The 13,783-nt window shown below is 38.1% G+C and overlaps 1 non-coding gene across 1 annotated transcript; it reads left to right on the forward strand.

Moving 5' to 3' along the window:
* Positions 1 to 11,726: 11,726 nt before the first annotated feature.
* On the forward strand, positions 11,727 to 11,789 carry LOC115488687. The gene has a single exon (XR_003951986.1). It is a non-coding gene; the product is annotated as a U7 small nuclear RNA (small nuclear RNA).
* The last annotated feature ends 1,994 nt before the right edge of the window (positions 11,790 to 13,783 follow it).

The following is a 13,783-nucleotide window of genomic DNA, read 5'->3' on the forward strand; positions in this document are numbered from 1 at the left end:
CAGCACCTCATGGTACCTTCTCCAAAATTGACCACATAATAGGTCACAAAACAGGCCTCAACAGATTCAAAAATATTGAAATTGTCCCATGTATCCTATCAGATCACCATGCACTAAGGCTGATCTTCAATAACAAAAAAAATAACAGAAAGCCAACACTCACGTGGAAACTGAACAACACTCTTCTCAATGATACCTTGGTCAAGGAAGGAATAAAGAAAGAAATTAAAGACTTTTTAGAGTTTAATGAAAATGAAGCCACAACGTACCCAAACCTTTGGGACACAATGAAAGCATTTCTAAGAGGGAAACTCATAGCTCTGAGTGCCTCCATGAAGAAACGGGAGAGAGCACATACTAGCAGCTTGACAACACATCTAAAAGCTCTAGAAAAAAAGGAAGCAAATTCACCCAAGAGGAGTAGACGGCAGGAAATAATCAAACTCAGGGGTGAAATCAACCAAGTGGAAACAAGAAGAACTATTCAAAGAATTAACCAAACGAGGAGTTGGTTCTTTGAGAAAATCAACAAGATAGATAAACCCTTAGCTAGACTCACTAGAGGGCACAGAGACAAAATCCTAATTAACAAAATCAGAACTGAAAAGGGAGACATAACAACAGATCCTGAAGAAATCCAAAACACCATCAGATCCTTCTACAAAAGGCTATACTCAACAAAACTGGAAAACCTGGACGAAATGGACAAATTTCTGGACAGATACCAGGTACCAAAGTTGAATCAGGATCAAGTTGACCTTCTAAACAGTCCCATATCCCCTAAAGAAATAGAAGCAGTTATAAATAGTCTCCCAGCCAAAAAAAGCCCAGGACCAGACGGGTTTAGTGCAGAGTTCTATCAGACCTTCAAAGAAGATCTAATTCCAGTTCTGCACAAACTTTTTCACAAGATAGAAGTAGAAAGTACTCTACCCAACTCATTTTATGAAGCCACTATTACTCTGATACCTAAACCACAGAAAGATCCAACAAAGATAGAGAACTTCAGACCAATTTCTCTTATGAATATCGATGCAAAAATCCTCAATAAAATTCTCGCTAACCGAATCCAAGAACACATTAAAGCAATCATCCATCCTGACCAAGTAGGTTTTATTCCAGGAATGCAGGGATGGTTTAATATACGAAAATCCATCAATGTAATCCACTATATAAACAAACTCAAAGACAAAAACCACATGATCATCTCGTTGGATGCAGAAAAAGCATTTGACAAGATCCAACACCCATTCATGATAAAAGTTCTGGAAAGATCAGGAATTCAAGGCCCATACCTAAACATGATAAAAGCAATCTACAGCAAACCAGGAGCCAACATCAAAGTAAATGGAGAGAAGCTGGAAGCAATCCCACTAAAATCAGGGACTAGACAAGGCTGCCCACTTTCTCCCTACCTTTTCAACATAGTACTTGAAGTATTAGCCAGAGCAATTCGACAACAAAAGGAGATCAAGGGGATACAAATTGGAAAGGAGGAAGTCAAAATATCACTTTTTGCAGATGATATGATAGTATATATAAGTGACCCTAAAAATTCCACCAGAGAACTCCTAAACCTGATAAACAGCTTCGGTGAAGTAGCTGGATATAAAATTAACTCAAACAAGTCAATGGCCTTTCTCTACACAAAGAATAAACAGGCTGAGAAAGAAATTAGGGAAACAACACCCTTCTCAATAGTCACAAATAATATAAAATATCTCGGCGTGACTCTAACTAAGGAAGTGAAAGATCTGTATGATAAAAACTTCAAGTCTCTGAAGAAAGAAATTAAAGAAGATCTCAGAAGATGGAAAGATCTCCCATGCTCATGGATTGGCAGGATCAATATTGTAAAAATGGCTATCTTGCCAAAAGCAATCTACAGATTCAATGCAATCCCCATCAAAATTCCAACTCAATTCTTCAACGAATTAGAAGGAGCAATTTGCAAATTCATCTGGAATAACAAAAAACCTAGGATAGCAAAAACTCTTCTCAAGGATAAAAGAACCTCTGGTGGAATCACCATGCCGGACCTAAAGCTTTACTACAGAGCAATTGTGGTAAAAACTGCATGGTACTGGTATAGAGACAGACAAGTAGACCAATGGAATAGAATTGAAGACCCAGAAATGAACCCACACACCTATGGTCACTTGATCTTCGACAAGGGAGCTAAAACCATCCAGTGGAAGAAAGACAGCATTTTCAACAAATGGTGCTGGCACAACTGGTTGTTATCATGTAGAAGAATGCGAATCGATCCATACTTATCTCCTTGTACTAAGGTCAAATCTAAATGGATCAAAGAACTTCACATAAAACCAGAGACACTGAAACTTATAGAGGAGAAAGTGGGGAAAAGCCTTGAAGATATGGGCACAGGGGAAAAATTCCTGAACAGAACAGCAATGGCTTGTGCTGTAAGATCGAGAATTGACAAATGGGACCTAATGAAACTCCAAAGTTTCTGCAAGGCAAAAGACACCGTCAATAAGACAAAGAGACCACCAACAGATTGGGAAAGGATCTTTACCTATCCTAAATCAGATAGGGGACTAATATCCAACATATATAAAGAACTCAAGAAGGTGGACTTCAGAAAATCAAACAACCCCATTAAAAAATGGGGCTCAGAACTGAACAAAGAATTCTCACCTGAGGAATACCGAATGGCAGAGAAGCACCTGAAAAAATGTTCAACATCCTTAATCATCAGGGAAATGCAAATCAAAACAACCCTAAGATTCCACCTCACACCAGTCAGAATGTCTAAGATCAAAAATTCAGGTGACAGCAGATGCTGGCGAGGATGTGGAGAAAGAGGAACACTCCTCCATTGTTGGTGGGATTGCAGGCTTGTACAACCACTCTGGAAATCCGTCTGGCGGTTCCTCAGAAAATTGGACATAGTACTACCGGAGGATCCAGCAATACCTCTCCTGGGCATATATCCAGAAGATGCCCCAACTGGTAAGAAGGACACATGCTCCACTATGTTCATAGCAGCCTTATTTATAATAGCCAGAAGCTGGAAAGAACCCAGATGCCCCTCAACAGAGGAATGGATACAGAAAATGTGGTACATCTACACAATGGAGTACTACTCAGCTATTAAAAAGAATGAATTTATGAAATTCCTAGCCAAATGGATGGACCTGGAGGGCATCATCCTGAGTGAGGTAACACATTCACAAAGGAACTCACACAATATGTACTCACTGATAAGTGGATATTAGCCCAAAACCTAGGATACCCAAGATATAAGTTACAATTTCCTAAAGACATGAAACTCAAGAAAAATGAAGACTGAAGTGTGGACACTATGCCCCTCCTTAGAAGTGGGAACAAATCACCCTTGGAAGGAGTTACAGAGACAAAGTTTGGAGCTGAGATTAAAGGGTGGACCATGTAGAGACTGCCTTATCCAGGGATCCACCCCATAATCAGCATCCAAACGCTGACACCATTGCATACACTAGCAAGATTTTATCGAAAGGACCCAGATGTAGCTGTCTCTTGTGAGACTATGCCGGGGCCTAGCAAACACAGAAGTGGATGCCCACAGTCAGCTAATGGATGGATCACAGGGCTCCCAATGGATGAGCTAGAGAAAGTACCCAAGGAGCTAAAGGGATCTGCAACCCTATAGGTGGATCAACATTATGAACTAACCAGTACCCCGGAGCTCTTGACTCTAGCTGCATATGTATCAAAAGATGGCCTAGTCGGCCATCACTGGAAAGAGAGGCCCATTGGACACACAAACTTTATATGCCCCAGAACAGGGGAACGCCAGGGCCAAAAAGGGGGAGTGGGCAGGTAGGGGAGTGGGGGTGGGTGGGTATGGGGGACTTTTGGTATAGCATTGGAAATGTAAATGAGCTAAATACCTAATAAAAAATGGAAAAAAAAAAAAGAAATAAATGATTCAAAGACCAGCAAAAAAAAAAAAAAAAAAAAAAAGACTTTGACTTAAAAAATTCAGCATTTTCAGATAATTAAAAAAACAAAAAACAAAAACAAAAAAAAGAAAAACTTAGTTCTCAAGACACTGTCCCAGAGTTGTTGCTTTGAAATTGAGTATAATCACCTCATTGAAGGATTATGCCACAATTCATTAGACTTCCTTCTGGGAGAAGTATTTTGGTGTTAATTCTTGATGCTTTACTTCTTCTTTGTACTAGACTTGCAGTAGTTGTCTATTGTTTCTTGAAGCACTCTGTAGGGAATGGGAATATTTTGCAAATTAAACACTATTTGATCAGATTTAATTTGAAATTATATTTGACCATACTCCTTTTCCTTTGCGTCCATGGCGATGACAAATTTTATTATGAGTACACATACTTCTTCTAGTTGCCATTAAATTTTCCTAATGTTATACAGGTTTTGTGGGAGTACTTATGTATGTGGGGCAGTGATGTCTTACCACTTTGTTTCATGTGTAGCGTTTCCTTCTGGCCTCTGGGATCCATCAGCATTCTGAGTCACTTGCTACACACTCAACCCTGCCTGTTAAGTTTGTTCAGTTCAATCCCACTTTCTATAATTTGTAGCTTATTGTTTGAACTCATTTTTTTTCTAATTTTTAATCCTTGTAAATGTGATTTAGTCTTAAAGAATAAAGTAGTGACCTTGGATATAGTATTTCAGATACTCATTGAAAAGGGATTTTTAAATTATTTTTACTAATTGTCTGATGTGTGTAAGTCTAAAGGACAAATCATCTAAGATACAGAGGAAAGAGAATGGCCACATTGGGGACCTGTTTCAAGGCCTTGCTCTCACACCTGATCGCCATGTATTATTAGAAATATCATCAACCTTCCCTCGTCACTGCATTGATTTAAGAAATATATGTTGTGTGCACAGGGTTAAATTCATGTAGGAGTCAGGTTCTCTCTCTCTCTCCTTTATTGTAAAACTATAAAAAAAATCTAGTTTCATTGCTTTTTTATTATTTAATTCTTCTCATATGTTTCAGTCATATTCTGTCCATTCTGAGACTTCTCCCAGTTCTTCTCTTAATCTCTACCCACCCAACATTATGTTCTTTTTCTATAGAAAAAATACTAAGACAAAAAACAAAAACAAAAACAAAAAAAAACCAAACACATACCCCCCTCCCACCCACCCCCACACACACTTAACACATGAAATCCATTTTGTGTTAGACAACTTTTCCTAGTAAAGGAACCTGCCCTGGAGCATGGTTGATCTATCCATGGACACTCCTGTAGCCACCAGCAGCCATGGATAACCTGGTTTACCTGGAAGGAGAGCTGAGGATAGATGGGAAGGACAGATGAGAGAGGAATGAGACCAAGACAAAGTTTCTGATCAAGGCCCATATTTAATTCTTAAGTTGGAATTTAAAGGTGGAAAACCCATCCCCCCACTTTGCCAGGATCTCATCTAGAAAACAAACTCAGCTGCTCAGCAGGTCATGGCTTCTTGCAGAAAGCTGCAGATGTGGCAGGACCAGAGACTTCACCCTAGGTAGGAAGACTCCACCCTAGGTGGGCTAGGGGACTGTGGCAAAACAAGGCCTGATTTAGCCCACTCAAGGCTGTGCACATACTCCCTTGGAGAAAAGGGACTTTCCTTTTCTCACCAGGTATCAATTGCAAATGGTTTTTTGGTTAGGGGTGGGACTTTGGGTTCACTGTTCCTTCTCCATTCAGGGATTTTGTCTGGTTTGAATTTGTGCAGGTATCATGCATAAGATCACAGTCTCTGTGAGCTCATACATGCTCAGCCATCTTGTGTGTGGAAGATGCCTTTTCCTTAGAGTCCTCCACTTTCTCTGGCTCTGTCATGTTTGACTTTCAGACCTGGTTCACCTCACTCAGGATGACTGTTTCCAACTCCAGCCATTTCTCTGCCAAGCCCATGATTGTTATTGTCTGAACATATTGATAATACCCCTTTGTATAAATATACACATTTTCATTAACCATCCATCAGTTGACCAACATCTAGGCTGTTTCAGATTTGTGGCTGTTATGAAGAAAGCAGCGATGCATATGAATGGACAAGTATCTCTGTAGTAGGCCGTAGAGTCCTTTGGGAAGATGATCAAGAATGGTATAGCTGGATTTTATGCTAGAGATATTTTCAGCTTCTCTTGCGGAACCTCAACACTAGTTTCCATGGTACATATACCTTTCCCCACATCTTTACCATTGTTAAATTTGTTTTATTAATCTTGACCACTTTCTCCAGAAAAAGATAAAATCTCAAGGTAGTTTTAATTTGTTTCCCTATTGTCCAAGACCATCAATCTGTGTGAGTGTGTGTGTGTACATATAAATGCCACTAAATACATAAAATATAGCCTGTTCTGTTTGTATAATATTACATACATATATATATTAAGTTGACCGTGTTGTATTGAAAAGCCTGTTTGTGTGTCTTTCCCAGGAGATGACTCCTCCTGTTCTCAGTGTTCCTAATTCCCTGCAGGTTTTTGTCCAGGGTTGAGGCCTCATGAGCTTCCCCACATGCATTTACAATATCACGTTTTTCAATTTGAAAATTGTTGTTGCTGTTTGGGGAGGCGGGTAGTTAAAAGCGTATCAAGATTATTTTTAGCTGTTTGTGTAATTTAGATACTAATCCTCTGTCAGAAATATAATTATTAAAATATGCTCCATTCTGTAGGCAGCTGCTTTGATTTGATAATAGTGTTCAGTATATAGATGATTTTGAACTTCATGGGGTCTGTTTTATTAATTCTTGGTCATAATGCTTGTGTTATCTGTGCCCTTCAAAACTTCCTTTTATCTAATCTGGAGTATCTAGAATTATGTTGAGTCATTTGGCAACTCTTAAGGAAAGGTAACTTTCCAGGGAACTTGTTCTTAGTGAGTAAAAAACAAAACAAAACAAAACAAAACAAAACAACAACACAAAACAAAACACCCAAAGAACTAGTTTTTTTCCTTTACTCTCTATTTTCAGTTTTTCTTATTTATCGCTATATTTTGATTTCAAATCAATAAAGAATTTAAATTCCTTAGGAAGAGAATTTCTCTTAATATAAACTAGTGAAATTTGATATCACTATATTGACGTCTAAAAAGAGTGAGATTTTAAAATTTCAGTATTTCAGTGTGCTCACATACTTGTCTATAATAAGGAAGCCCTTTGTTCCCCATTACAAATGTGATATTTTTTCACTCCCATATGCTTTTAATAAACTAGGTTATAGAATATTTTAAAGTATCTATATTTTAATTGGCTTTGTCCTAATGGACCACCTATGCAAATGTAAGGTATACAATATTCCTATAGTTCATAGAATGGACTGATGTGAACATGAAAGATAAAAGATATTTATGATGACACTAATTTGGTCATATTTGAAGAATTCAAATCAATATAAATTAGAAAATCTTTGGCAGTTGAGACCAGCTTGAAGGTTTTGGTTTAACAGCTACAGGTATATTTGCTTTGAGTTTTCAAATGTGAGTATACTACACCTGCAGATTTTTACCCCGCTGTGTGAATTTTGCCGTACACTGGATTAATAAATGGACTCGTGACCGAGAGGACTATAACTAAAGCATGTTCATCCACTGAGCTCTTGAAAATCACTGCATTAGTTCTCTTCGCAGTTGCACTCCTGGATTTTTGCCTCAATACAATCTTTTATATTGGTGTTTTCTTTTCCCTTTTGTATCAGTTCTGATCTCTAGGCCTCCAAACCACTCACCTTTGACACCGCATTTGTGTGGCCTGCTTTGGTGCCTCTATAGAAATGCCAAAGTGCATCCTTAAAATTTCTCCCCCTATCAAGGAAGATGTTTTGTGTTGTGTTGTTTTGGTTTGGTTTATTTATTTATTTTGCCTCTGAGAGTTTCAGAATTGGACAGTGCTTGCATTTAAAAAAACATAAATGGACTTTGTTGAACTTCAGTCATGTCCTAAAGTATTGCAAGATTAGTGGTAGTTACATAAAAAATGCCACATTTTCATGTTCTGGACCATTGTGAGGACTACCTTGTCGTCAATGTAAGATGCATCTTTTCCAAAGAATATATACCTGGCTCTGTGATTCATTATTACATATGTCAGGCTTTATTTTTCTTCTTTGAGGAGGTTCTCAAAAGTGTAGACCTTATGTGTTTTAGTAAGCTAATTTAAAGTGTTCCTTAACTTTTCCAGGTTCTAAGTCATCTGCATATCCCCAAATCCATAATTTTTTTGTATTTCTTCCCACAAGGGTAGAGTTTCAGATGTAATATTCTTTTTTTTTTTTTGGGGGGGGGTGTTTTTTTTGTTTGTTTGTTTTGTTTCTGTTTTTGGTTTTTTATGAGACAGGGTTTCTCTGTGTAGCCCTGGCTGTCCTGGAATTCACTCTGTAGACCAGGCTGGCCTTGAACTCAGAGATCCGCCTGCCTCTGCTTCCCAAGTGCTGGAATTAAAGGTGTCACTACCACACCCAGCCCAGATGTGATATTCTTCGTCAGTAATTATATTATTTATGTCATTCTCTCCTCACCTGTAAGATTTCTACAGAGAAGAAAACTGTTAGTCAGTTTGGAAGTCCAAAATGTGACATGGGCATTTGTATTGTACCTATGTAATGCTCTTTTCTGCAGTGTAGTTGCTTTATGATCAAACCCATTTCAAGTTGTTTGGGTCTCTGGACCCAAATGTTGATTTTTATTTTTTCTCAAAAATTAGGAGACTATTATCTGTTATTCACTTGAATATATTTTCCTTTAAAAAACAAGATTTATTTATTTATTATTGTAAGTACACTGTAGCTGTCTTCAGACACTCCAGAAGAGGGAGTCAAATCTCATTACAGATGGTTGTGAGCCACCATGTGGTTGCTGGGACTTGAATTCAGGACCTTTAGAAGAGCAGTCGGTACTCTTAACTGCTGAACCATCGCTCCAGCCCCTAAATGTATTTATTTTCTATGTTTTTTTTCTACTCTCTGCATTCTGGAGCATCCACAATATGAATTTATTTTTCATTTTTCATGTGACTGATATTTTACAATATTTGTTTTCAGGCTCAGAAATATTCATTCTCTCTCTCTCTCTCTCTCTCTTTGAGTCAGGGTTCACTATGTAGCCTAGTTGGCTTAGGTAACTATGTAGTACAAGCTGGCTTCAAAGTCAAGAAAAAACAAAACAAAAAACAAAACAAACAAACAAACAAACAAACAAAATCTTCCTCTTCCTCCAGAATGCTAATATTAAAGATGTATGCCACCAGGCCTGGCTCTAGTCTAATTTTTGAAGCACTTAGCTTTTTGGAAGCTCCTAGTTATACTGTTTTGTTTAACATACTTCATTTTTTCACCTAAAAGATTTTTGCTTCATTCTTTTATATTATAAAATTCTTTGCTGGATTTCTCATTTAAATTATTTTCCTTAGGAATGTAGTTAAGAAGTCTTTATCATGTTACACATATCCTTCCTTTGGAATCTGTTGCTAAAAATGTTTTGTACCTTTGGAAGCATAACATTACCTTGATTTGTCACATTTTTGTGATCTGTTCACTTTGCCATCTTTTATAATGTGGCTTTCCTAGTGAGAAGCTGTTTATGGAAATTTCACGTTAAACATATGTGACGATTAAACTCATTTAATTATATCTCCTTAATAAACACACAGCTCAGTTATAATAGCTTACCTTTCTTCAGCTACATTCACTGTTACAATTTTATTTCAAGGCAAAAATGGAAAACCTTACTATAGTGACTGATAGGATAGCTTATCTATAGGGCAAAGGTTTGCTGCAGTGGCCACTCCTTCCAGTAATAGTTCCATAATATCAAGTGACTGCAGCCATTGTCTTACCCTAGCTCTCTAAATTAGTTCTCTTGCTCTTGCAAAGATCCTTCTAAGTAGAATTATTTAACAAAATTGACTTCTTGAAGCATTCAGATTGATTTATTTCACCTGCAATCTAAACTATGAATTATAAGCCATCATCACCCACAAATCTCTTTGGAAACTAAACTATGCTCTATACTTTTACAACTCTCCACACTATTTGACAGCCAATTAGAACTGATTACATTGAAAAAAAAATACTTTAGAGATATTTCTCTAACAACATCTTAAAGATTCCAAGACAGATGGTGAAATTTAAATCTTACACAAAAGTGATTTGTTTGACCTTCAAGTTAAATTTGTTGTTGTTGTTGTTGTCGTTGTTGTTGTTGCTGCTGCTGCTATTGTTTGTCAATTCCTCAAGGCTGTGGAAAAGACAGTGTCACAGGATTCCCACCCCTAAAGCAAATCACATGGTTTGTTTGTATAATTTCACTCTATGCTCCTCCTTTGGGTAATGTTCTCCCTGCCTAGGTTAATGACTCCATGATAATTAGAATCAGCAGTGGTCTGGCAGGTTAGGATATTAGCCCAAAAACTTAGGATACCCAAGATATAAGATACAATTTGTTAAACGCATGAAACTCAAGAAGAACGAAGACCAAAGTGTGGACGCTGTGCCCCTTCTTAGAATTGGGAACAAAACACCCATGGAAAGAGTTACAGAGATAAAGTTTGGAGCTGTGACGAAAGGATGGACCATCTAAAGACTGCCATATGCAGGGATCCATCCCATAATCAGCTTCCAAACGCTGACACCATTGCATACACTAGCAAGATTTTGCTGAAAGGACCCATATATAGCTGTCTTTTGTGAGGCTCTGCCTGGGCCTAGCAAACACAGAAGTGGATGCTCACAGTCAGCTATTGGATGGATCACAGGGCCCCCAATGGAGGAGCTAGAGAAAGTATCCAAGGAGCTAAAGGGATCTGCAACCCTATAGGTGGAACAACATTATGAACTAACCAGTACCCCAGAGCTCTAGACTTTAGCTGCATATGTATCAAAAGATGGCCTAGTCGGCCATCACTGGAAAGAGAGGCCCATTGAACTTGCAAACCTTATATGCCCCAGTACAGGGGAACGCCAGGGCCAAAAAGTGGGAGTGGGTGGGTAGGAGAGTCGGGGGGGGGGGGGGGGAGTGTATTGGGGACTTTTTGGATAGCATTGGAAATGTAAATGAAAAAAATACCTAATAAAAAAAATTAATTCTAAAAACAAAAAAAAAAAAAAAAGAAGGCATTCCTCACCAAAATGGTAAGGCTTCAGGAAAGCCCTTAAGGCTTTGGAAATGAACTCAGAAAACATAAGTTCAAGAATACATAAATCAGTGTAAGAGCTTTCCTTTACAGGATTTCTCAACTATGCAAAATATAAGTGTGCAATATGAATTGCTTGAAGGGCTTCATGGGCCTAAAAGAACGGAGGCAGATGCACTAAAGGGCCAGCTTCTCAGAAAGACATTAAGGAATGAGATAAAGAGATTTAAGGAGTCTTGATCTCAGGGCAAGTTCCCACCCAGCTAAGTTTATTGTTTGTGCTTACAAAGGTAATCAGATTTCTGAGTTCAAGGTCAGCCTGGGACAGTCAAGTAAGCCCAGATAGGGTTGGAGAGGTGACCTCAGGATGGGACCCACCCAACTAGCTTATTTTTGTGCTTATAAAGGCAGACAGATCTCTGAATTCAATTTCTATCTAAAAAAAAAAAAAAATACTTGTTGTCTTTTCTAAGAATCTAGGGGCTAAGGTCGTAAAATCCTGATTCATGGAATAATCAAAAGGGACCCTGGGTAAACAATTGAATTGATATGTAATTAAAAGACCAGACTTTGGTATGCAAGAGATGAGATATCTTAAGAGCTATTATCATTATTCTTTTGGAATTTGTCTGGCAGGCTTTCTGACTTTGGTCTGGAAAATCCAAGAATTCTTTTTAGTGGTTTTTCTGACTTTGGTTGAAAAATTCAACAGCTGTTTTAAGCAGAGAGCTGTCTCAAGAAGAGAGCTTTCTCAAGCAGAGAAAAGAACTATCAAGAGGGCTATCTACAAGCTGTCAGCTTGAACCCCATCACTGACTTCAAATCATTTCTTCTGCTGCTCCCAAATACCTCTTCCTCAGGAACCCGCCTCCCCCACCCCACCACCAAGCCAAAGTTGTTCCTTGGCGATTGCTGTTATTGTGTTGTTAATTGATGACTTAAAATTTGAGTGTTTCATAATTCAAATAAGATCTCAGTCATAACTCCATATTCATTATGGTATTAGTAAATGTTCAACGGGAGCTGAGTTATACAGCCATGGCACTCTAGGAAGCCAGGCACATACACCTTGCCTTGTTCAGTTACTTGGTTGCTTGTCTGATCCTGCAGTTATCATTCTGTAGTAGTCTCACATCATAGAGTTCATATGCATGCTCCTTTACTGGTACAGAAGCCTGAAAATATCATATACTTTGTAATAGTTTTCATGTGACCATGTATTACATATCGCCTAACTTGGAAGAAGTCAGCAAGAAATGGTTATAATTACAATAAGAACAGATCTGAGTCTGTGTAGTAGCATGTTGGCATTCTCAAGTTTACTGAACCTATTTCATCCCCTGAAAATTTGCCATGGGTTTCCTGTGAGGATCAAATTAGATTAACAAGCATTATAGTCAAAGAACAGCCATATATATATATAAAAAAATTAAATATATATATATATATATATATATATATATATATATATATATTTAATTTTTTTTATTTTTTACATTCCAGATTTTTTCCCCATACCTCCTCTTCACTCCCATGTCTCCACAAGGATATTCCTATCCCTCTGCCCCCTACCCTACTAAACTTCTAAACTCCCTGGGGCCTTCAATCTCTTGAGGGTTAGGTGCATCTTCTCTGACTGAACCTAGACCCTGCAATTCTCTGATGTGTGTTTGTAGGGAGCCTCATATCAGCTGGTGTATGCTGCCTGATTGGTAGTCCAGTGTTTGAGAGATCTCAGGGGTCCAGGTTAATTGAGACTGCTGGTCTTCCTAGAGGGTCACCCTCCTCCTGAGATTCTTTCACCCTTCCTTAATTTGACAACATGGGTCAGCTGATTCTGATCATTGGTTGGGTACAAATACCTGCACCTGACTCTTTCAGAAGCTTGTTGAGTCTTTTGGAGGGCAGTCATGATAGGTCCCTTTTTGTGAGAGTTCCACAGTCTCAGTAATAGTGTCAGACCTTGGGACTTCCCCTTGAGCTGGATCCCACTTTGGGCCTGTCACTGGACATTCTTTTCCTCAGGCTCCTCTCCTTTTCCACCTCTACAGTTCTTTCAGAAAATTGGAAATAGATCTACTTGTAGACCCAGAAATACCACTCTTGGAAATACACCCAAAAGATGTCCCACCATGCCACAGGGACACATAGTCCACTATGTTCACAGTGGTCTTGTTTGTGATAGGCAGAAGCTGGAAACAACCTAGATGTCCCATGACAGAAGAATGGATACAGAAAATTTGGTTCATTTACACAATGGGAATACTACTCAGCTATTAAGAATGAGGGCATCCTGAATTTTGCAGGCAAATGGATGGAACTAGAAAATATCATCCTGAGTGAGGTAACTGAGACCCAAAAGGACATGTATTATATGTACTCACTAATAAGTGGATATTAGCCAAAAAAAAAAAGTACAGCATACCCAGGGCAGCCTTTTAAAACATAGTTTAATTCTCTGATTTCATTTATGATTTGTATCCAAATGATGTCATTTGACTTTTATGACTGTAACTATAAATTATTCTTATGATCTTGTAAGGTAAATTATAGATAGATAGATAGATAGATAGATAGATAGATAGATAGAATGATATAACCATAAATATATGTGTATACATGTGTGCATTTGAATATACATATAAAATAGAAATTCAAG

Source organism: Mus musculus, chromosome 16 (genome assembly GCF_000001635.26).
Source record: "Mus musculus strain C57BL/6J chromosome 16, GRCm38.p6 C57BL/6J".
NCBI lineage: Eukaryota > Metazoa > Chordata > Mammalia > Rodentia > Muridae > Mus > Mus musculus.